Source organism: Anomalospiza imberbis, chromosome 4 (assembly GCF_031753505.1).
Source record: "Anomalospiza imberbis isolate Cuckoo-Finch-1a 21T00152 chromosome 4, ASM3175350v1, whole genome shotgun sequence".
Lineage (NCBI taxonomy): Eukaryota > Metazoa > Chordata > Aves > Passeriformes > Viduidae > Anomalospiza > Anomalospiza imberbis.
This window is the reverse complement of record NC_089684.1, coordinates 4837577-4862594: the sequence shown is the minus strand read 5'-3', so window position 1 is coordinate 4862594 and position 25018 is coordinate 4837577.

Below are 25018 nucleotides of genomic sequence, written 5' to 3'. Positions count from 1 at the left end.
GGCTATAAATCCTGATCAGAAAATGATACTTTTTGAAACTCAGTCACACACCATAGTTGCTGAGATAGGTGAGTTAATACTCAGCTTTGTCTTCAGTGGCTCCAGGACTTCTAAATCAGGGCATCTAGAGGCTGATCACACTAAGAGACCTATCTTGCTACATATAGAGTGAGGTTGCTTACCTCAGACTGTTTTTCTGGCCTATTTGTTTGCCATGTCCATTTCTTTGTCCTGTGATTCTTCAGGATATTGGTCCCCAGCCACTGCTTTTGAGAGATGATTGACGTAGATTGTTCCACAATGTGAGCAGTCCAGTAACAAGCAAGGCTGCTGGAGAGAGGGCACTCTGGACTACCACACATGTGTGCACCAAGGAAACAGAACTGTCCTATTATTTGTGGTTGCCTTCTGCTTCCTTCAAGTCTGCATTTAAAATGTTAAGAATAAGGATTTCCATGGCACCAGCATTTTATAGTGTCATGACAACATGTCATTCTTCTGCTCTGCCCTCTGAGCACAGATCCACAGTTCCTGGTAGATACCATTTACTGCATTAACTACAGAGGTTTAAATACTCCTGCAATAAAATAAAAGCTTGCCAAAAGCCAGAATGTACCTGCACATTCACATTGTTAGTTAGTATTCTTTTCTTGCAAGGCTGTAGCCTGTTTTTATATGCTGTTACAGTGCTTTTATATTAAGCAAACTCAGAAATCTGCAGCGATTCCATCCCACCCATTTCTCTGGTGTTCTCACTATGCTGACCAAATTCAGCCTGTCTACTTAACATTTAAATTTGCTTTGTATTTTTTTTTCTATACAGGAATCTATTACCATCAGGGAAATAGCATATTCCTTTAACAAAGCATACAGAATGGTTTGAAATAGAAATAACATTCACTTTTTTGTTGTATATTTTTATATTTACCTTTGCATATTCTGCCGCTGTGTGTTTATCTTTTTCCTCCTTGGCAGCAACTTTAAAACCTTTCAATATCTTCTTGTATTCTTTTATATGACTCTTTTGTCAGTCTCAGTGAATGTTTTCTTTGGCTTTCCTTTTGTTTAAATATGGGGAATAGAGGGAACATGTCTTGAATTGAAATCACTGAACTGGAAAGGAGCTACAAAACGAATTGACTGTAGTAAAGCTTAAGTGTTAAAATCCAGCCAGTGCAGTTTTTACCTTACAGCCTCAGAGAATGCATGGAGAAGTTACAATGGAAATGGTTGAAATGAATGGGAAAAACTGAAATTGGTAATCTTGAAATTGGTAGTCTTTGACATGAAGCTAGATGAGAATGAGCCATGGGTGGGGTAGGGTGGGGTGCTGACTCTGGGGGATTGGAAGAGGTTAAAATGCTTAAAATGGAGAAGTGTAGGATTGTTGTGCATAGTCAATATTCTAGTTTTAAGCTGTTATTAATGAACTGAAATCAGTGGAATAAAACTTGGTTGAAACAGTGATGACACAATTCCATGATGTAATGCTAAGGAGCACTTCACAATGGACCCTTTAAGAAATGTGGAATAATGTGTAATTAGAATTGATGGGAAAACACAAACATTTAATCTGAATTGAAATCCTCAGGTGCTGTACTAGCTTTTGAATGGTTTTGTTACTATAGACTCTCACCAAAAAAAAAAAAAAATAATGTAATTCTTTAGTTGCTTTTTATTTTTTATTCACCAAATATGGGCTGAGCCATTTTCTTCAATTAGAGTATCACCAGCAAATCCAGGAAGAGATTTTTAAACAGTTTACCTTGTCTGCAGTGTTTCCAGAAATCTTTTCAGGCTTGAGTCTACAAATAAAAACTTCTAGGTTTGGGGGCTTTTCATTTGTTTTTCTGTTTGCACCCACCCCCTTCCCCTGCACGCTCACACACATCCCCCCAGTATTCCCAGGGTAAGCTTGGATACAGTTTGTAGATGATAATGGGGTTCATGACAGTGATTTATCTTCCCCATTTGCCTATGAAAATTACAAAAGTCCCACTAAATCATCCAGATGACATGCCACTGTGAGCCGTTTCTAAACTCGAATCCTAGAAGGAGAGAATGTTTATGAAGAAATAGGGGCAAGAAAAGCCAAGTAAATAATTTTTCTAAGCTGGCAATTGTGTACTGCTCAGCAGCTCTTTATATTAATTTTCCTTACTTCTTTCAACAGGTTATTTCATACTTTATCTAATTTATTTTTATTTTCTACTCTTTTCATTTCACTAATAAACAAAAATGGATTTTGTGACAATTTCTGCTGTAACCTTTTAATTCCCTCTTAGTGTGGTACACTAGACTTTATCCATATTAGTATTAGCAACTCCTCGGGTAGTTAAAAGTTGTGTCAATATAAAACATAGTCACAAAATAAACCACGAGTTCAACAAAGGTTACTTAATCTTCTTAGAGATCTCAAAGTTTGATGTTTTCCTCAAAGACAAAACGAGTGACACATCAGAGGTTCTTTAGAAAGGATTGAACACATTTAGTATTGCTCAGTAATCAAAAAACACTTTTGTGTTTTCAATACAGTGCTCTTCAAAGAGACAACTAACAGCTCTGAGAAATGTATCCTCTATGTGGAAAAGGTACAATACATCTAGGGAGCAGAAATGCTGTCGCTATTACTCTTGTACCTGAATATATATTTCAGAGGTAATGAGGCGTGAGAGGGCAATTCTGCCTTCAGAGGAAGAACTTACTATTTTTTTTAAACTACAACCAGGATACCTGCTATATTGAGATAGTTAATATTACTCAGAACATGTAAGACATGTATCTCATATCTCTATTCCTGTATCTGCTCAGGAAAAATCTGAAGTGGTGATGGGAGGCTGTAAGATATTCTTGAAGTCAGTGGTCAGCACTACATCACTCTGTCACTTGGTCCAGCTTGTTCCAGGTAACATGACCTGTGTCTTGTGATTCCTCCCAAGTCCTATTCAGGGCTGATTGTATTCATTTCATTTGCTGGTTTTGCATCCTCGTGTCAAGATATTTGTGTGGGCTTGTGCTTATCTAACACTTAGTAATCCTGCAGCTGTTTTTAGTGTTTGTGTTATCTCCCTCTACACGTCCCATCCTCTTGCTGAGAAATCCAGTTTGTTTGTCTGACTTAGTCACAGTCCTCAAGCTCAGTTACAGAATTTCTCTTCAGTTCTGAGGCAGTTTCACCCTAACATTTAATTTCTGCCCTTGCAGATTTCATTTCACTTCCGTCCTTGAATCCTCAGCCTGGGACAGTAAAACAGAGGTATTTATTATTTTGTGCTCCCTACTCTTTCAGAGCATGCTCCCTCCTGGTAATTACTTCCCTCTTTCAACAAGAAACTTCCTATGTCTCTTAGAAAAGATGAAAAAAAAAAAAAAAGGGAAGACAGTAAAATAGAATAAAATTAATCTGGTGATTAATCAGTCAATAACAACCACTGGTACACACACTCACTAAGGGATACCGTTTAAATCTATTGGCTTGGAAATCTGACATCATTACTCCAAGATTGATTTTTGAAAATAAAAATTCTCATTTTGCTGAAACTGTTTTGCATTCTAAAACAAAATGGAAAAAGTGACAAAATGCAAATCAAAACTGCATGAGAAGACAGCATGCATAATGAATGAAAGAGTCAAAAGTAATATAAAAATCTTTACTCCTTGAGAACTGTGCTGGTTACCATAAAGTGTATTTATTCTCACTAGTTTATTAAAAAAGGTGCCCAGTTAGCTTCTAGTCATGAAAATGCTAGAAACTATTCACAAGAGTATAATTATTTATATGGACCAGGCTTCTGGGCTAAGTTCTTTTAAACTTTTATATAAAATAAGAATTTATAATATTTGTAACTCAGCCTGTGATTTAATACCTATCAGTCTGTCTGACGTGGTCAAATGATGTTTTTTTGCAGCTCATGAAAAACAATCATGAACAGTTACTTCACTTTTTGTTGAAAACCTCAAAGTTATGAGAAAGTTTAGGGAATTACTCAAATTCAGAGCATGCACATAAATAACGTGCTAATGGAGGATTTGTTAGTAATTTTCTTCACTGTGAGGGTAGTGAGGCATTGGCACAGGATGTCCAGGGAATTTGTGGATGCCCCATCCCTGGAAGTGCTCAAGGCCAGGCTGGATGGGGTCTAGTGGAAGGTGTCCCTGCCAGTGGTGGGGAATTGGAACTGGATGATCTCTAAAGTCCCTGTCAACCCAAACCATTCTATGATTCTGTGATCTACTGGGTGAAGTGTTTGATCAGTTTTGTGTTGAAAATGTCACCTTATCTACATTTTTTACCTTCTGGGACTTCAACTGTGAAAAACTCTGCAGCAAAAAGCCACATATGAAAGTGCAGACATTGTGTTCAAAAGTTGTCTATGCTAGGTAAAGTTATATATTAGCCAGCAATTTTTAATACCATCAATTTCAATTATGTTGATTAGATCCACATCTTCTTTGTTGACATGAGTGATTAATTTCAGCAGTATTTTGCTACAAGGTCTGCTGAATGTATGTTTTCTCTAAAGTTTGAATTTTCTGCCATTGATAAAATCTCTAGAACTCTTCATATAACTTTGATCTCCATTATGAAAAGATATGCTCCTTTTAGGCTTGTTTTTAAATCTAAATATAGTAAAACATCATATGAAGTTGTCATATACTTTTTATGTGATCTGTGGCATAGAATAAAGGCTGTCACTCTGATACTGTGCATTGACGTTGTTGAATTTATCTGAATTATTTCTGAAATTGGTATAGTGATTCATTTCAGAGAAGCTTTGTGGATTTAGAATTTCATAGCAGATTTTAGCTATATTTATATCATTGTGATTTCTTAGACAGGTGCACATATCCTTTGGATTTATTTTGGAACAAGTGTGTAATTTTATTGCTGAAAATGGGTGACCAACATTTTGACTGTGATTCCTGTGATATTCCCCTGTTTATGTGTGAGGAATTGGTCTGCAGCCTGTTGTAAGAGATAAATGTCAGTGATGCCAGTCATATTTATTATTTCTTCAAGAGAGTAGGAAACAGTGGAGCTGTTAATAAGACAGAAAATTTCCAAAGTTGCATATTTTTAAATTATATATAAAGTGAGGGGGGGAATACAAAATAACACCTGAGTGGTATTAAACCCTGAAGCTTTTTCTAAACTCCAGTAGCTGTGATGTCATATAAACATATCATCCCCTAAAAAGATTATTTTCCTTATCTTCTATCTGACTTATATGATAAATGTTCACCATTCAGTGTTTTATAGGAAATAAACTAGTGCTTTTCATCTAGTTAATGGATCAAAGCAATGTTCAAAGAAGAAAAACTCCTTTTATTAGCATTTTGTAGCAAATTCAGCTGACACAATAAGAAAGCAATAGAGGTAGAAAATGGCTTGCTCTTTTATCTCTGAGTGTAACTCAAGGTTACAGCTAGCATGTGTGAGTGGTAGTTATTAATATTTTTCATTAGTCTGTTGAGAAATTTTCTATTCTATACTTAGTGTCCCAACAATTTATTTGTAAACTGAATTCACTTAAAATTATCTTTGGTAAACAACTACCTGAGTAATAAAGAATCCAGATATAATACTTAAGATGTTTTAATTGAGGTGGTTGAACTTGCAGCTATTTCATTATAACTGAAGAACTCTTGTGATTTTATGGGGAAGAAATAATCTAAAAGCCAGCTCTTGAGTTTTTTACTCAACTGTTCAATTAGAGTACATTTTAAAATATATATCTGGAGGAAATGACCCAAAATACAAAGCAGCAAAAAAAGATGTCTGCTGAATAAAGTAAAATAATCAAAAAAAATGGTACAAAACCTTCCAGTACAAGTTTGGAGATTTGTGTGGATTTTTTTTCTTTTTATTTTTCTTTTCCTTTTCTGAAAGAAGTTTGCAGAAGGTTTTGTTAGTTTTTTTTTTAAATCATAATTTTAAAGTCTTTCATGATGTATTAATTTATCTTTCTATATAATCTCCATGAGCTTCTTACACTGCTATTAACTATCCCTTCTATTTTTGTCTATCATTTTTCAGGCGCTGAAGGTTTTTCCTTATTGAGAAAATAGATTGCCAGGTTGCCCTATCATACAGAAATATATCTGTCATTTTGCCTGTCATGTGGATTGTTAGTTATGAAGAACAATCTCTCCTTTCATACAAGAGGATATATTTGTATCTCTTGCTTTGATTCTCTCCAGAAATTTAGGCCCTGGTCTGAGTGGTATTTCTTGGGGTCAGCATGTGCTTTATGATGAGTTTTGTTTGCATGTAACAAAGTATCCCAGATAAGAAAATAACAAAAAAATTCTAATCTGTTGTAATTACCTGTACCTGTCAGTACAGAGAGACGATCCACAGTGATTAAAATTATGGTCTTTTTTTCTCTTACTGATTAACCTGCTGAAATAATTTGTAAGTTATACAGTAGGTTGAAGGTACTCTTTTTTCCATGTCTGCTCTTACTAAGAACAACAATGTTCACTAAGTTATGGGCTGAGATTTTTCTATTATTTATTATTTTACCTTAATTTGATATAGCTCTGTGGACTGCAAGTAAAACAAGTGTCAGGCTTTGTTTATGATGCATTTGTCTTATGCACTCTTTGTAAAGTTTTTTTCAGTGACACTATAGCCTCAAGAATCACAAAGAAAATTCATTATGTAGTGCTGAGCTATCTTACTGTATGGACTGCCACATCTTTTGATATTTAAAAATTTTTGAGGAGCAAACCAAAGAAACAGTGGAAACAGATCTGTAGTGTAAATGACTCATGAAATCCTTGGCACAGCTTTGGATTTTCTTATGTCATTGTTGGATGCATGTTGCATATAGGCAACAGGTATAGTGAGAGTAAAAAAAAAAAAAAAAACAACAAAATGCATTTGATTTCGCGGTGTTTTTTCTTATTTCAGTGGGTTTTGTCATCTATAATGTGATTTTTTTCAAAGGAAAATTCCTTTCCAAATTTTGCTGTCCCCCTTCCAGTGATTAGTGGAATTGTTTTCAGGTGTGTTCCACTGTCATGCCTTTTCTTGAAGGCAAATAAAAATATGGGCAATATCAGAACATTTTATTTAAATATTTTTGAATCTGAAAGCTTAAGTGTAATCAGTTTCCAATATAGTGAAGTCTGCATAAAAAATACCAATAAATGTGATGGAATTGATCACTACATCAAAGAAGTGGGGCTAAAACATGGGTGACCCTTAAGGAAGAGAGCAGAGACATTTTCCCCCACTATGTTCTTCCCCATATGTTTTTTGCAGCACTGATTGTAAGGTACCTGTCTACCATGCAGCACAGAAACAGGAAATGGAAAAGTCTTGAGAAAATAGGGCAAAATTAAATTGTTAGGCTTTCCTCACAGGCTACTGATGAGTCCAGAGAGAATCTGTACCTTATTTTATTCTGTGTATAGGACAGACAACCTAAATTTAGAGGACTGTCTAGTGAAGTCATATGTGTGTTTTTCCAGTATTGTAAGACATATTCCAATGTGTGATCAAACTTCATACTTGAAAATTAGTTGGGTCCTTTCCCTTTCCCTTTCCCTTTCCCTTTCCCTTTCCTTTCCTTTCCTTTCCTTTCCTTTCCTTTCCTTTCCTTTCCTTTCCTTTCCTTTCCTTTCCTTTCCTTTCCTTTCCTTTCCTTTCCTTTCCTTTCCTTTCCTTTCCTTTCCTTTCCTTTCCTTTCCTTTCCTTTCCTTTCCTTTCCTTTCCTTTCCTTTCCTTTCCTTCCCCTTCCCCTTCCCCTTCCCCTTCCCCTTCCCCTTCCCCTTCCCCTTCCCCTTCCCCTTCCCCTTCCCCTTCCCCTTCCCCTTCCCCTTCCCTTTCCCCTTCCCTTTCCCCTTCCCTTTTCCTTTCCCTTTCCTTTTCCTTTTCCTTTTCCTTTTCCTTTTCCTTTTCCTTTTCCTTTTCCTTTTCCTTTTCCTTTTCCTTTTCCTTTTCCTTTTCCTTTTCCTTTCCTTGTGTTGGTTTTTTTTTTTATTTTTGGGTTTTTTTGTTTGTTTGTTTTGTTTTGTTTTTCCCCATTGAGTCAGCAGCTGTTTTATGTCTCTTTTCTGTGTGACTGCTCAGGTTAGCCTGCATTTGCATGACCATGTCAGGTGCATATGTGACATAGCCTTTAATGAACATGCATTCATGCTGTAGTTGCACGACACTGGCTTATTTCAGAGCAAAGCTGGAGGACACAGCCCAGAAAATAAGTTGTCATTGAAGTGCAAGATGAACCTCAGTGTAGTGGAATTAAAACTTAGAATGAAAATGATAGCATATATTCCCAGTCTGCTGAAAAACCAAGGAGGCATACATACTGTCTGCAGTGGGTACTACAGAAGGCTGGAGGAGGAGGGGCCTGTTTTTGTTTTGTGTGTGCTTGTTTTCTACAAATTCCATTCTGAATTTAGACATTAAGAACTCAGTGGGCGACTGGGATTTGGACATATGTAGACCAGCAAACAGAAGGGATCCCTGGGGTTATGTAGAACAGGGTGTAGAGCCTGGTGTCGATTGGAGATCAGGGAAGGAGGAGTTACTGTCCCCTGCAGATACAACCAGGGTCAATGCACAGACAGCCCTGAGACCCTGCACTGCCAGGGCCGTGTAAAGCCTGGTGCCTTCCCCTGTTAATGAGTGAAATAGTGTTTATGGAGCTTCACAGGGGAGGTGTAGGATTGCGTGGGAGCTCTGAGATGCTGAACTCCACAACCATACCCTTCCTGTGAGAAGTGACTCAGCCCACACTGAGTGTGGTGTCCCCGTTCTAGGAAAGGACATCTGAGTCTTGTCAAGATTTCTTGAGGAGAACGTATTTTGCTCTTAAATGAAATTTTGTCTCAAAGTAGAGAACATGTATTTCCAGATGCTTTGCTTGTCAAGGCAAGGTCAGTTCTAGACCTAGGTACCAGAGCCTGGAAGTTTTGCTTGAGTCTTCTTATTTCATGAATGGAGATGAGGGAATGAGAAAGCGCCAAATCAAGGTAAATTCTCTTTTTAAGGTCCTTTCTGCTTTTCAAAGGCTGTAAGGAGAGGCAGGTTAAAAAATCTGGGAAAGCTTTCATCTCACATGAGCCCTTTGTCCCTCTGTCATATGCCTTGTGTTTCCATTTGAAATCACTCTGACATACAATAATTTTCTTTTGGGAGACAATGCTCCTTTGAAATGGGTATGAAAAAGAGAGTGCTCAATTACGTAACAAAACCATCTTTGTCACTAGCTAGACGAGATCCAGCTCTTTTCTTCCTTTCTTCTCTTACTCCTTTCTGATTACTGTAGCCTCTTCAAAATCGCCAGCTGTGCTACATGTTCCTGTTGTGTTTGAATGAGCGTAAAGCTATGCTCAGTAAAGCAGATACCTAAAAAAAGGGTAAAGTAATATGGTTTAGGTGACCGGACCTTAAGGTGACTTTTCTGTGGACACTGCTACTGGGAGAACCTACTCTAGAAGGAAAGGAGGCAGATCTACTGTGAAAATATACAATTCCTGTCATGCTTAAAGGAGTAGGATCTGTTTGGACAGGTGTAGTGTTGGAGACCCTTGCACAGCTCCATCAGGGAGTCCATTGTCCTGATGTCAGTATTGCAAGGGAAACCACCCAGTGAGGTAGAAGAGGAAGGATAAGCCATGTAGAGATGTCACATCCTCTTTGATCTTTCTGCCTTTCCTGTTGTATTATTCCTCACACCTATCCTGTTAGTTTAGGTAATAGCAAATGAAGTAATCATCAGGAAGTTCATCTTCTGTGTGATGATTTATGGCTTTAATAGCAATAAAATGTTCTTGGTACTATTGTGAGAGCCTGTTATGGCTCTTCTTTAGTAAGCTAGTTGTGTTCTGGTTTTGACTTAGAATGAAGGATTTTTAAAATGGAATATGGATTTAAAGTGGCATTTGGATACACTGGGAACATGGATCTTGTAATCATCTCCTCTAAGGCCCCTCTTGTGCTTTGGGAACTGAAAAAGAAAGAAGTAGATAGCTGAGTTGGAAAAGAAAATCCTCTGCTGTGTGAGAGGCAGTTTAAATACTAGATGCATTCATGTATCTCACTCTGGACAGCTATTGTATTTATGCATTTCTTAAGTCCTGGAGAAAGAAAAAAAAAAAGTAGATTAATCAAGAAAATAACTTCCTGCTTAAACCAAGAAAACAGCTGAATCAGGGAGATAAACCCTAGTATAAATATATATTTAATCATAAGGAAAGCATTTTCCATCTCTTATTACCCTGGATGTTGTTAGCTTTGTATTTTTCTCCTGGGCTAAGGAAGAAAATTTAAAGTACACCAGATGTTAAAGTTTGGATCAATACACACAACAGAATTCTTAAAAACAATTCTTAAACTGAACCTTAGCCCTATTATGACATGTACTAGAAGACACACTTTTTCTTGGAGAGATGAAGCAACCCATGATTTGCAGATGCTGTGTGTAAGGAGAAAGAAGATCTCATCCTCCACAGTAGAATAGTGTGACAAAGACCTCTCAGTAGTTACAAGTTAGAAGAAGGCAGGAGTGCTTGAAACAAGGTAGATGTGGGGTGGAGAGGACAATGTGTCTTTTCTGATCAAATACTTATGAAAAGTAAAAAATCTCAGTGGGTTATGGAACCATAGCCATGCTTCACTGGTTTAGAGAGTGCCAAAACCACAATATTGCTCTTCATAAAGAAAAATTGGAATTAACTTTTGGCCCTCTAATCACCCTTGTTCGTTCAGCTCTTTGAAGTACTTGTTTTTTGTGGGTAAGTTCAACTGCTGTCTCACATGGACTCCTTGGTTTGGTTCTAAAGGCTGTACAAGCAGAAGGTGGTGGAGAGGTGGGTAACTGGATTTCTCAGGCGAAGGTGAGACAAAGGACAGCAGAAATTTGGATGGGCTTTTTGTGGGGGGGGGGGGTGTTGGGTTTTTTTGGGGTTTTTTTTAGGTTTTTTGTGGGATTTTATTTTGTTTTCGATTTGTTTGTTGGCTTTTTCTTGTTTTGTTCGTAATTTGGTTTCTTGGGTTTTTTTGGTTGGCTTTTTGCTGGTTTGGGTAGTTGTTTTTTTTTTTCTTTGATTTATTTTGTTTGTAGGTTTGTTTCTTTGGGTTTTGTTTTTCTTTTTTCAGTTATGGGGTTTTTTTTACTGGCTTTAAGGTGTCCCTGTAAATGTAGCATCCATGCGTCTTGCAAGTCTGTCTCCTAGAATAGTTCTGTATCCCTTCTTACAGGCAAAGCCCTTTGGGCACAACTTAACTGTAAAGTTACATAATGGTGAAAAGCTTAAAAAAGAAGATGTTTTTCCCTAGTTGATGTAGTTGTCCCCTGCAAGCACACGTTATTGAGTGTTGGTGGGTGCTCTAGAAACTTATACCATTTTTCTGTCTTTTTTCTATTGATTTAAGTGTGGTTTTAATGGACTGTCTTATTATCGTAGCCTTTTGTCCACCTCCATCTTTGCTTTTCAAGATAATTTTTTTCTCTCTCTAAATATGTATTCACTGTGCACCCTTAAGGATGCTGTTACAATACAGTAAAAAGATATCCTTCATGCTGGAACAGAGTATTAGCAATTATAGCAATTACAGCAAAGAGCTGATAAAACCCTGAGGTGCCTCTCACTCAGCAATGCAGCATGTTTAAAAAATGATATGGACAAACAAACAATTTACAGACCAAAGAAATGCCCTCATGCACACACACACAAATATGCATGGACAAGAAAAGACCTCCAGAAAGATTTTGTGTATTTTTTGTGTTCTAAATAAAGCAACAACTTCAGAGCACATACTATACAAATACTATGTTGTGTACAACTATTATTTTTCTATTTCAGGAAAACTGTTCTGCATTTAGTGTCATGTGCAACTGTACAGCATATTTGGTGTGAAAGAAAATATGCTGTTAAAACCAATGAACTGTATGTTTTAGAAGCTGGATCAGTCACAAGAGAATTGGCATTAAGATTTTGGAGGTTTATTTGCTGGCTGACAGAACTGGAAAACTGTGAACTTTCAACCTGATTGTAAGAGCCAGCCAGTATATATGGTGATGAGTAAACAAGGACAAATTTAAACAATTTTAAAAAAGGAATTCTAAACAAACAAATATGCACATTAAAAAATGTTGTTATTGCTGGCCCAAATTTATCTGCAGTTAATGTAGGAAGAGAATTTCTTTAACAAGCTAGATGAATCTAACAAGGGGATTTACCAGGGGGTAAATCTTCAAGGATAATGTGATGTTGCTTATTGTTCTGTGAAGACTGCAAATACACAGTGGCAAGAAGGATGTGTTCAAGCTGGAGATTAGCCAGAGTGGGAATTTGAACAGTGGGGTCATGGTTAAAGGGAATGCATAGAGGCTTTAAGCAAGCTGCAGTGCATATATTTGGCAGGGAATTAGTCTGTCTCATTCTGACATCAGCTTCTGTCTGTTTAGATGACTAATAAAGCAAAGGGCTACACTTTATCTTACAGTTGTTTTTGAGCTGCTTGTGCACGATCCTAATTGTAAAAGGCCTGTTATGTCTTCCCTTTGAATTGAAGCCACAAACTCCTGAAATCCTTGTTTGCCTTTCTTGCCCTCTCCATCCAGATTGTCATGTGAATTTTCTTCAGATCCTTGCTGAAAATTTCCTCCTGCGAAGCTTTGCATGAAGTACTGCATGTTGCTATGAAGGGGTTAATTATAGTGTCTGTCCTCAGTGTCCTGCATTGCACCTGAGGCTTGGGCAGGATCAAGGTGAGGATATGGGAAGGTTGGCACAGTCTTCATTTGGGAATAGGCAGAGAGAATTTTTGTTGGGGGTAATGCCTGCAGCAGAGGTGAGCTGTAAAAGGGCTGCTTGTCTGGCTGGAGCTATGTGGGAAGTGGGAATCCTGCAAAGAGCTGAGCTGCTTTGGGGGCTGACCTGAAGGGACATGAGCCTCTATGAGAGGCCAGAGTGACCAGGGGATAAAAATCTCTATATTCTAGTACAGCTGCCTGAAAAGGAGGTGGAGAAGCTGTGTGTAAGCATGATGAAAGAACAGATATTAGTCCAGTTCCCACTGTGATTTCCTTGTATTGGATTTATTATTGGCCTGGAGAAGAAAATTCACCACGTTTCTTGATATTGTTTGCTACTGCAGATTCTGGACTGACTATTGATCCTTCTAATGCCCACCTCCAGTAAGTTTGTGCAGCAGTCAGGACTGTGTGGCAATTTTATATAAGACAAGTCTTTACTAATTTGCTTTTCAGTTTAGATCCTTCTTACCTCAGAGGAATAATTTAATCACTTGTTTCACCCCTACTGATTTCTGGTTCTAAAATGGGAGGAGGGACCCCTCTCTTCAGCTTAAACCAGAAGTTTACTGGTATGTGAACAGCTACATGCACTGAAGTTCAAACCAAACAATGTTCTGTAATCCTAGCTCTTGTCAGTACTATCTTGAGTATTTCTACCCAAACAACAGTGAGCACAATGAGAAATGTAGTCCAAAATGCAGGGTGCAGGCTCCTTCAGCCTGAGAGGTTGACAGTTCATTTGGGCAAGTTCTGAAGTTAATAGTATAACCAGAATAGCAGAGACATTTTTTTAACAGATCCTTTAAGCACAAGAAACCAGGCTGGCATTGTGATCACAAGCTGAAAAGAAATTGCAGTCATTTTAAAATCCATTTATATTTTAATTTGAGCTAGGATCACATACTTTTTTTAGATGCTTCAGAGAATAATGATGAATCAGGTTCAGACTGAGGTTCCCTTACTGTCTTGCTGCTTTAGTAAATACAAATAATCATAAGGGTAGTATTGCTCTAGGTGTGTCAGAGTAGGGGATGATTTCTCAGCTTTACAGTTTGATGCCATCCTAAGATCTGAAATACAGCAGTCCCCTGGGTTTCTTTTGTCTGTCCAGTGTCATTCTACATCATATCCTATATTTGGGCTATGACTGGAGTTTGCACGCACATTATTTCAAAGTCTTTATGTGCTTGTTTTCCCCAGGGAATAGTTTTCCTCACTAATTTGTAGTGGGCAAACTACAATGGTTTGGGCAACCATTTCAGTTTCACTAATTCAGCCTGGCATGCCATCTGCACTATCTAAAGGTCAGTTCAAGTATTGTAATTCTGTGGCTTCTTAATAAGCAGCATAGTGGTACGATGGTACTGTTCCCTGATAACAGTAGCAGTAATCTAAATCCTGTACCGAAAAAAAGCAAAAAAAAAAAAAAAAAAAAAAAAAAAGACATTTCTCGCCTGGAAGAAACCTATATGTTTTCTATTTCAGGAGCTGTTCCTGCATTTTTGAACGCTCTGTTGCATTGCTCTGAGAACGTTCCTTGATGCTGATGCATGGAAGGCTTCCCAAACTCCTGTCTGGATTATAACAGCTAACAGCGGCCCCTTGTGACTGCGAGAAGAGTTTTTGGCACTCAGGGTCTCCTTATGAACAGCGCTGGTCAAACAGGCTCCCAGGCTGCTGCTGGGTGGAAAGCAGGATGAGCTCTGGGAGGTGGCTCTTGTTGCTGTTTGCAAAATCCACAGCTGAGTTAGGGGCAGCAGTATGGGTCAGAGTGGAAAGGGAAGGGATTATGTCAATGCCAGACCCCCAGCTCTTCCCCACATGCTGATCGGCTCTGGAAAAGAGCCTAGAGGTAGAATTAGGGAAGTGAAATGCCTAAAGGAGAGACTGGAGTTCTAGAGGGGAGAAATGTGAGCATAAGTGTAATAGAATGGGTTGGTTTGGAAGGGAGTTTAAAGATCATCTAGTTCTAACCTCCCTTCCATGGGCAGGAAATCTTCCACTAGACTAGGTTACACAGAGCACCATCCAACCTGTTCTTGAACACCTCCACCCCCTCTGGGCAAACTGTTCCAGTGTATCGCCACCCTCACAGTAAATTTCTTACTAATATCTAGTGTAAATCTATCCTCCTTCAGACTTCGTTCCTTCTATGATTGTCTAAGTGTCACAAAGAGAAATGTTTTGGAAGGCAGTGACTGGCCAGCAGCAAGGGCCGCTTTGGGGTCCTGACACCTTCAGGAACATGCACAGTTAGTGTCACACCTAGAACTGAACCCTTGAAAAATCTCCAAGATTCCTGTTGGGCTCTTTTGTTGGCAGGTTGGCTGGTCCAGTAGTGTATTTTGTGGAACTTCTGTATCAAAGGAAGGTGGTGTTGGAGGAATGTCCCACCTTACCAAGTGCAATAAATATTTTTCCACATACTGAGTGTTTTGTGCTGTGTGAGATGCTTCTGAAATACTCAGGAGGAAGCAGTAGCAGTAGATCACAAAATAATTGGAATTTGAAAAGGTAGGAAGGTCTTCTGGTTTGAGTGCCAGTATTAGGCTTGCCAGTGGTTTCCAAACCTGTGCTGTTAGTGCTGCTCCATTGCTCTGTGTGGCTGTTGTGCGTTGATCTGCATTTGTCACATCATTCTTTTGAATGAAAGTGGAGCTGAAATATGAAGATGTTGATAGATAGGACCTTATCGAGTCATAAGTGTATCTTACATAGTAGTTATTTCTTGTTAGTATAGAATAAAAGGTATATTTGACTTTTTGTAAATCCTAATAAAAAGACACTTCACTGAGTTTGGATTAATTTCTACTATGTAGAAATAGAAATACTTAGAAGGAATATTATGAGGAGGAAAACTCTTCCTTTCACCTATGACATTCCCTGAAAGGGGAAGCAGACATAATTCAGTTTTATTTTATGCATTCTCATAGTCCATATGCTTTTGAGAGACTGCATTACTAACTTCAGGCTGTAGTTTGATATGAGCTTCACCTGGGGTTTTTGCCTTTGTAATGTTTTATATTTAAAATTAGACAAAGGAGGGGTAGTAGAAGGTGTGATTAGAGCCCTGAGTACTAACAGAGGTTTTCAATTACAATCAATACTTTGCTGCCCATGACTTTCTTTTAAGATTTGACAGTGCAAATTAACACATTGAGGAAACTATGCCAGAGTGCTCCAGCAGCAGTGATTTCTACTGGAGGAAATAACATTTGTTCAGTGTTGGGTTGCCTTTGCTTAAAAAAGCATAGAAGGAACTTCATTGTAGGACACAGCTGACAGCACTGCCATAGAGTTAAAAAGACGAACAGCAGTTTCAGAAACGGGGCAGTAAAAATAACTTCTCCCTCGTTCAGACACCAAACTGAAAACTTCCTTCAGTACAGCTCCTGTATGTATGCTCCTGTATGAAAGCTCCTCTATCTTACTGAGATGTACACCGGACAAAACCAATCCAAAACACCCTTGGGTCAAGTGAAATTTTAGTCCATCTTGAAAACATCTTTTTTCATTTATTTAACAAGGCAGTGAAGGAGCAGAACTAAAATAATTCAAAAAATTGGGAGAAGGGACTAGTACAACTCTTCTGGACCTTTATTAACTGCTCCAAATTGCTAAAATGGCTTTCTTTTTTGTGGAAAAGCTTGGTAAAACCCCTGTTTTACATAAAGGACACTTCCCCTGCCCCCCCCCCCTTTTTTTTTTTTTTTTTTCTAGAGCTGGCTGCTGTGCAAACCTCTTTCAGGAAATACTAATCTGGTTATGTTTAGGCAGTAATTCTAATCTACTTTTTCTACCTGAACCTGAATTTCTGTCCTTGTTCCATAACTGTCTGGTTGACAGCAGAAATGAATAGCTTTTGTCCCCCGATGTTGATTATACTCCTTAATGTCACAGTGCCCATGGGAGACCTGCATTTTTCTTAGATAAGGCCAAGCTGTTTGGATGAATATTTTCGATAATGGTCATATTGGCAGGTGCTCTTTTGTCTCTTATGTTTGGGAACAAAGAAAACATTAAAAGATTGTACAGAGAATGTGCAAATGCTCAAACTGGTGCCATGTGATATGACTCAATTCTCATTTTACAAGCAGTGGACCACAATGATGGTTTAACAATCTCAGTTTAACAGTCTCAATTGTCTCAATTGCTTGCTGATGCTTCTGCTATTAGCGTTTTCATTCTTTCCTAAGAGAATATGCATCTGTGAGAAGCTGCTACTTGGCTCATCTTGCTCAGTATCCTGTCCCTGACAGTTTTTAGTCATGTGGTCCTGAAGAGGTTTTAGTTGGCTATGACTCTGAAGACCTGGGTGTAGCTACACAACTGGTGGTAGTTGGGAGTGGGGCTGCGGCCAGGTCTCATCCCCAGTGGGTGCAGCTGTGAGAAGCAGGTGAGCAGCATTGACAGCAATGAGCCATGGAGTGCCCAGGGGCACTGACCAACCACCAAAGGGAACAGAGGGCACACAGGTGCAGTGCATGAACGTGAGGGGTATAAAAGGGTGGGCTGAAGGACAAGAAGGGTAGAGGCTTACAGACTTCTGAGGTGGGTTGGTGTTGTTCTGTATGAGTAGATGATTGAAGCCTTCTGATATGGTAAGGTGTTATTCTGCATGGGTTGAGGCTTTCAGAAATTGTATGCTGATACTCTGTGTGTTATGGCTGTCTCAACTGTGACATAGGCTGTGACACCTGGGTCTCTGATCCTTAAGTGATTTAGAATTGTTGAGCCAGTGCCATATTGACTTTGATGCTGTTTATTTCTGTCCACTAATATCTTTTTATTGTGTGATTTACATGTTAAGCCATTTGGAAAGCAGTGAAACATCTCAACTTTTCCCTTGGTGGATACAGACCCAGTGGGGAAGATGTCTGCTAGTTCTGAATTCCCCAAGGTTCCTGTTACACCTTGATCTTCCACTAGTTTTATATTTATAGTTTCTCTGGGAGAACTTTCTGATTTTAATGTATTTTAAAATAAACTTTAATTTTTGATGTCTGCAAACTGGCCCTTGAACACTTCTGGATTATCTTACTTGCTAGAGTTTGCTCCTTCTTTTCCTCAATTTTGTATGAATTCCACCTCCTGGAGTTCATAGCCTTCCTTGTTTTCCTGTTTCAGCTCTTGCTGAAATAAATAGTACAAGCTTGCCAATGTGACATCTTTGTATGCTTTGTGCTCCATTCTAAGAATTGCCTTTTTAGCTGCCTCTCTTGGCTCTCTTTAAAAATTTTGTTCACTCCTGTGTTGTTTTGATCATCGCAGTTACAAGTTTTGGCTTTTGATGCTCCTTCAAAACTTCATTCTTAAACTCTTTTGTTAAGTACTCTTTCTTGGTCAGTGTCAGTAGTCATTGGGTACTGTGAACTGCGAGGCACAAGTCAAAAAACTGGTTTGGCTCTTAGGGGCTCACAGTGTGTTTTCTGCAGTGAAGGAGCTGCTGAAAGGTGTGGTACATCGTGTGGGTGGGCATGAAATACCCACCCAGCTGGGAGCAGGGGAGACCATAGGGACCCTGCTGATCCTGAGGCAAGCCACTGTAGAGTTAAACTTGTGGTAAATGAACAATACAAGGGAAATATGGAGAAATAAAACCACTAGTTTTGAATTATGCTGAAAAGCTCTGTTCAGAGGATTCCTTCTTAAGTTTTGTTGTCTTTGAGACTCTGTATGTGTGTCTGTTAATGGACATCAACAGATCTAGCCATTCTCAGTTGCAAAGCCTACTGAAACACAGTATAGGAGTGAAATATATTTTAAGTTTTTACACTGCTCCCTGGATGGAACTATTCAATGTACCCTTCCTGCTTAGAGCATCTTTTGCTCTTAACTGTAAAAAGAGATAGACAAAGCCTGTTTGTTGCAAGCTTTCCTTTAGACTTTAACCTTCTTGTGAGAGGTTGGCCAAATTAGACACTCCTGAGTATTTTGCCTGAAGATAGTTCAGGTAAACTTTGAACAAATTTTTGGCAGAGTGGTTAAAGCAAATATGAATATGGGGGAAGATATCTCTGCCTTTTCACAAGAAAATTGGCTCATTACAGCTGAATGCCTCCCCAACAAAGAGCCCCAAACTTCAGAAGTGCTTAAAATAACATACTTCCCTCCAGGTACAGGGAAATAATATCTAGCATTTAAAACACAGCATCACTACACATTTTCCTTGTTTGAGAGGTGACTCAGTAATACCTGACTTCAGATACAACTGGACCTGAATGTCAGCCTCTTAATGCAAAATCTTTTCTCTGCTTGTTTCAACAAGTGTGAATACCATTGCCTTCTGGAGATACAAATCCAACCCTCCTTCCTGTGTGCTTGTGCTGTGGGGCAAAGTGGCTGTAGGCTGTTTAGCAGGGCTTTGGCAACAGAACTTATTAATCTCAACTAGAGCTGAAGAAATGGAGGAGAAATGAGCTGCTGTCTGTGGTGACTGAGGAGGCTTAATTTTGAGTCTGCCTCGCTTCCTCACAGTTTTAAATTATTGATTGTGGGATTTCTAGGGTGGGCAATAGAAAACTCATGGCAGCAATAGTGATGTATATGGATTCTAGTAGCCTTTTTAAGAAGGCTATCAAGGACAGCTTAGAAAGGTTTGCTATATCCCAAGTAAGACAGGACTTTAACTTGAGGAAAACAGCTTCATATCTAGCTCTTGGAAAAGCTTCCACACTGAGCAAGAATTAGCCTACACTGAATCAGAGGAAGCCTCGAGGCTATGAATTGAAGTGTCTGAAATACATAGTCTACTAGAAGACTTTAAAACCTTTATTAGGATATACTTTCTTGGACTTAAAGCAAAACCTCTCTCTTCTTCAGCTGCTCTCTACTTTTAGTAGCTATCTTCTTCTGATTTTTATAATTGCTCACATTTTGCTTCTATGCATACCTGACTCTGAGCTGGTAAGTTCCTGTTGTTGTTGGCTGTGTGTTTGCATGGTTTTGGTGGCTTCTTTTTCTGTAGTTGCTTTTGTTTTCTTGGGACATCAGGTGCATCTTTTGTCTTGATCATTTCTGTTGCCCAGGTTAGATGGCTTTCTGGCTTCCTCAGCCTTCTCCAGCTCTTGAGGTGGGCAATCAGTGAAAGATGTGGATTTAAACACTTTAAGTGTCTATATCCAACTCGGCCAAAGGGAACTTTGTTCTTCTGCTTTCTAGGTGTTTCTGAACAGCTAGACTAAGTTTTTGGAGGTGAGTTCTGTGAAATTTTATGCAAGTGGTACTGAACAGTGCTTGGCTTTAAACCAAAAAAAGCTCAATGCATACAATCAGGCTCCAGTTTTCAGGTTAATTATGTTCTTAGCCTTTTTCTCTGTGACTTGAGGTATTTTTTCCCCAGTGAAAGTCAAAGCAGAAGTTTTTGTTATCAAATGGCCATCATGGGATATTACTTGTTTAAAGAGGAGGCCCTTAAACTTCTATACTATAAATTACTGTTGGTGCTTCAAGTTCTCTAGAAAAAGATACTACAAAATAAATTTTAATGCAGCAGCATAATCTTTTCTTATGTGTTCCTTCAAAGTTAAATTCAAGCTCTGAAAGCAATTAATCTTGCTTAGCATGTTTTCCAATTGGGACCCTGGGGATTAAGGATAGAATGACTCATTCACATAATTGGGCTTCCCAGTGCTTTTTCCTCACACTGAAGGTTTCAACTCAAAGCATGTAAGAATATAAGAAACTTAGAAATTACCATCTGCAGCAAAAAGTCTAGAAAGGCATATGGCTCAACTTTGATAATGCTAAATGAGGCTTTTCTTGTTCTAAGGTCATGTTCCTACTGATAGCCTTTACTTCTGGGTGGCTACTTCCTGTGCCTAACTTGTTTTTGTGTGAAGTTTTAGATGAGTGTTACCAGGTTTAGCAATGGGCATTGGTAATTAATAAGCTTTTGATTATCAGCCAGTTTCCTTCTTACATGAGGGGAAATATTTGTCATTATCTTTTTCTTAATTTTTTTTTTCCTGTAAGATCAAAGCAAAGATCCATTTTTCCTGCTTTGCCATTGCATGGGATATTGCACTATGATTTTCTGGTTTTTATTCAACACCAGTGCAGCTGTGAAAGAATGAGTAATGCTGCCAGAATTTGTCTGCTTCAGCATGCTTGGTTTAATGGGGACTTCATCTATTTAGTGTTTTTATGAAGGTTTGTGTGGTCTTGAAAGCATTTTAATGTTAAAAATTGGCAAGAGCTATGAAAAGAAACTGAGGCAGCCACCTCTTGGTTGTGTGACATGTGTGGAGTGTGCGCAGAGCTTACAGTGAAACGTGTAGATTCCTTGTGTGGAGCCTGCAGGTACCTTGGTGTGGATGTTCACAGCTGATGTGTGCAGAGCTGTGATCCAGACAGTGCTTGTGAATCATAGAATGGTTTGGGTTGGAAGACACCTAAAAGATCATCCAGTTACAAGCCCTTGCCATGTGCTGGGACACTTTCCACTAGACCAGGTTGCTCAGAGCCCATCCAGTCTGGCTTTGAACACATCCAAGCATGGGGCATCCACAACTTCTCTGGGCAACCCCTTCCAAACTGTTATCATCCTCACAGTAGGAAAAAAAAAGTTTTCTAATAATTAATCTAAGCCTGCTCTCTTTCAGTTTGAAGCCATTACCTCTTGTCCTGTCACTAGAGGCTCTTGTAAACAGTCTCTCTCCATCTTCCTTGTAGGCCCCGTTCTGTTGCATTGTGTGTTGCAACTGGGTCCCTCTTACCCAGGGAGGGTGCAGCTGCCGGCACTGGGCATGGGAATAAATGAGACAGATCTTTGTTTCAGAAAGTTTGAGAATCTATTTATTACCCCCAGGGAGGAGGGGTGGGATGAAAAGACCCGGCAAAGGCAGGGTCGTGCAGTTTTTATAGGGTATCGCAGGGGTGGAGTTAGGGTTCGGGTCAAGGGAGGAGTTATTAGCAACAGGAGGGGTAGGATCAAATTTCTGTCTCTTAGGAACAGGGGCATTCCACAATTCCCCCGTCTTTAAACTGATCCATGCATGCTGAATAACTTATAATTAAGGGGATTCTTGGGAAGATGATTTCATAGTTTACAAAACAAAAATGAATATTATTAAGCTAAATTAACAAGGAATAGAAAAGCATTTCAGACTTAATTACAAAGGATAAAGTAACAGAGATGATACTTGATTAAATTAATACATTTTTACTTAATGAGTTAGGGGCATTCCACACCCTTCAAGTACTGCAAGGCCGCAATTAGGTCACCCCAAAGCCTTCTCTTCTACAGGTTAAGTGATGCAGATTCTCTCAGCCTTTTGTCACAGAAGAGGTGCTCCATCCCTCTGATCAACTTGGTGGCCTCCTCTGGACTTGCTCCAACAGGTCGATGTCCTTCATGTGTTTTGGACCCCAGAGCTGGACACAGGGAGGGTCTCAGCAGAGCACAGCACAGGGGCAGAATACCCTCCCTTGCCCTGCTGCCCATGCTGTTTTGGATGCAGCCCAGGACCTGTGTAGCTTCCTGGGCTGCAAGTGCATTACATGGATGGCTCATATCCAGCTTCTCATCCACCAGCACCCCCAGCCCTTCTTGGCAGGGCTGCTCTTGATCTATTCATCCCCATCCAGCCTGTGTTGATACTGGGAGTTGCTCCAACCCAAGTGCAGCACCTTGCACTTGGTCTTCTTAAATCTCATGAAATTCCCATGATCCCACTTCTAGAGCTTGTCTAGGTCCCTCTGGATGGCATCCTATCCTTCAGGTGTGTCAACAGCACCGCTCAGCTTGCTGAGAGTGCATTTGATGCCTTCATCTGTCATGAAAATATTAAATAAATAATATTTTCAATATATATTAATAATTATTTAAATATAAAATATTGTTAAGTACTACATTATTATTTATTACTTAAATATTAAATAGCACTGGTCCCAGTATGGACCCCTGAGGGACATCACTTCTGATGTCCTTCATGACTCTGAGCTGTTGACCACTACCCTCTGGATGTGACCATCTAACCAATTCCTTATCTACCAAAGAGCCCACCCATCAAATCCATCTCTCTCCAATGCAGAGAGAAAGATTTTTTGGGGGACCCTGTCAAAAGCTTTACTGAAGTCCAGATCGATGACCTCTGTAGCTCTTGCCTTGTCCATTGATATAGTCAGTCCAGCACAGAAGGATGAAGAAAAGGCTGACTCACTCAAGAGCTTTTTTGCCTCAGTCTTCACTGGAAACCTCTTTTCCTACCTCTCCTAAGAGGATGGACAGTAGGATGGAGACTGGAGGAGCAAAGCCCCTCCAACTGTAAGTGAAGATCAAGTTCATGACCTTCTGAGGAACCTGAATGTATGTAAGTCTGTGGGACTCAATGAGGTACATCCTAGAGTCCCGAGGGAACTGGTGGATGTAGTTGCCATGGCATTCTCCATGACATTTAAAAAGTCACGGCAGCCAGGTGAGGTCCCAGGTGACTAGAAAAGGGGAAACAATAGTGTCCATCTTTAAAAAGGGTAGAAAGAAGGACCCTGGGAATTACGGCCCTGTCAGCCTCACCTCTGTGTCTGGGAAGGTCATGGAAGAGATCACACTAGAAGCTGTGCTAAAGGCACAGGGAGGTGATTCAAATCAATCAGCATGGCTTCTCCAGGGGCAAAGCTGAGTCCGGAGTCGCGTGAGGCACTTGGTGAACCACACTTATTCAGCAATGGTCTGTCTGCAGACAGGTATCAGTCATGACCCCTTCATACAACATGGACTAATTCCTGCAGCTGTATTCCTTCAAGGGCTTTACAGGTAGATTCAAGGTGGGAATAAAGCATTTCTTCTTACCCCTCTACTCCAAAATGGAGCTTGCAGTTAGAAACAGATTTCATATCTTCTTTGGCTTGAGTGGATTCAGTTTTGTGGCATTCACCCCTTGGGCAGTGCAAGAACTCTCCTTAGCTGCGGTTTCTTGGGACAGTACTTGTTTCATGGAGGCCATAGGTAGAACAGAGAACAGTGGCAAAACCATCTGAGTAAATGTCCTTGGAAAAAGGGCCCAGATGTGGTACTCTGGTCATGTTCTTTCTACTAAGCATGTATGTCTTCATCCTGGAGTTCTAAGACCAGGTGTGTTAAATATTGAAAAAAAGTTTAATAGGGTTGTCTGTTACTGTTTCTGCCTCAATTACTCTTAATCAGGTAGAATTGCAGTTTGTTCTCTATTTCAAGACTAAGTGGCATTTCATTCACTCAAAACATAGAATGGACAAAGCAGCAATGAGCTTGACTCAAATCTGCTCAATAAAACTTCTAGTTCTACTAGCTCATAAGTATTTTAAAATAGAAAAAAAAAAACAAAACCTTCCATGGGGGACTTAACTACAGTTCAGCAAAGGGCCAGTAGGATGATTAAGAGACTGGAGCTGCTTTCTTATGAGAGGGTGAGAGAACTGAGGCTGATCAATCTGGGGAAAAAAGAAGGCTCAGTGGGGAACTTGATGATGTTTATATATACCTGATGTGAAGCTGTAAAGACAGAGAGAGGCTCTTCTCAGTGGTACCCTTTGGAATGGGCACAAATTGAAACACATGAAACTACATCTCAACATAAACCTCTTGCTGTGACAACATGAGGACAGATAAACACTGGAGTAGTGAATGTCTGACTTCACTGAAATTCCTTACTTTATAATGTTTGACTTGTAAAATAAATCACATGGCCAGTGTTTTTGAATGTCCTGGGCTTCTGTTGAGTTGAACAGCAATGCTCAGCTGTACCAGTTTTAATTTGGTTTAAAATGTCACCAGATTCATCTGGTGTATTGCTTTAGCTCTGTGTGAGAAAATATGTTTGATTGCACTTCCTGGACCTGAATTAGGCAATAAGAGCTCCCCACAAAGGGAGCATTTGTCCAACATGTCCTTGCTTTACACACCAACAGCAAAGCAGTTGAAAACGCCTGCTATTTCCATAAGTGAGTGTTATGATGCAGCTTTGTTTTCTGATATGAAGTATAACCTTGGTGTTGTGTGTTGCCTAGCAGCACAATTCTTGTGAAAAGGTAAAACAAATACATGTATGCATGTACATACTTATACTTTCAACAAAGCATTCTCTTATACCTACATGGAATTTCATTGTAGAAGAATGGGACATTGTTCCTTTTCAGTTTTATGTTCTGTGTTAGCCTTCAGTTCACAGTAAAACAAATAAAAGTATATTTAAGTGTTGATATTTCTGTCCTTCACACCTCTCAATTTTAAAAATCTCTCTTCAGGCCCTTCTGTAAATGAG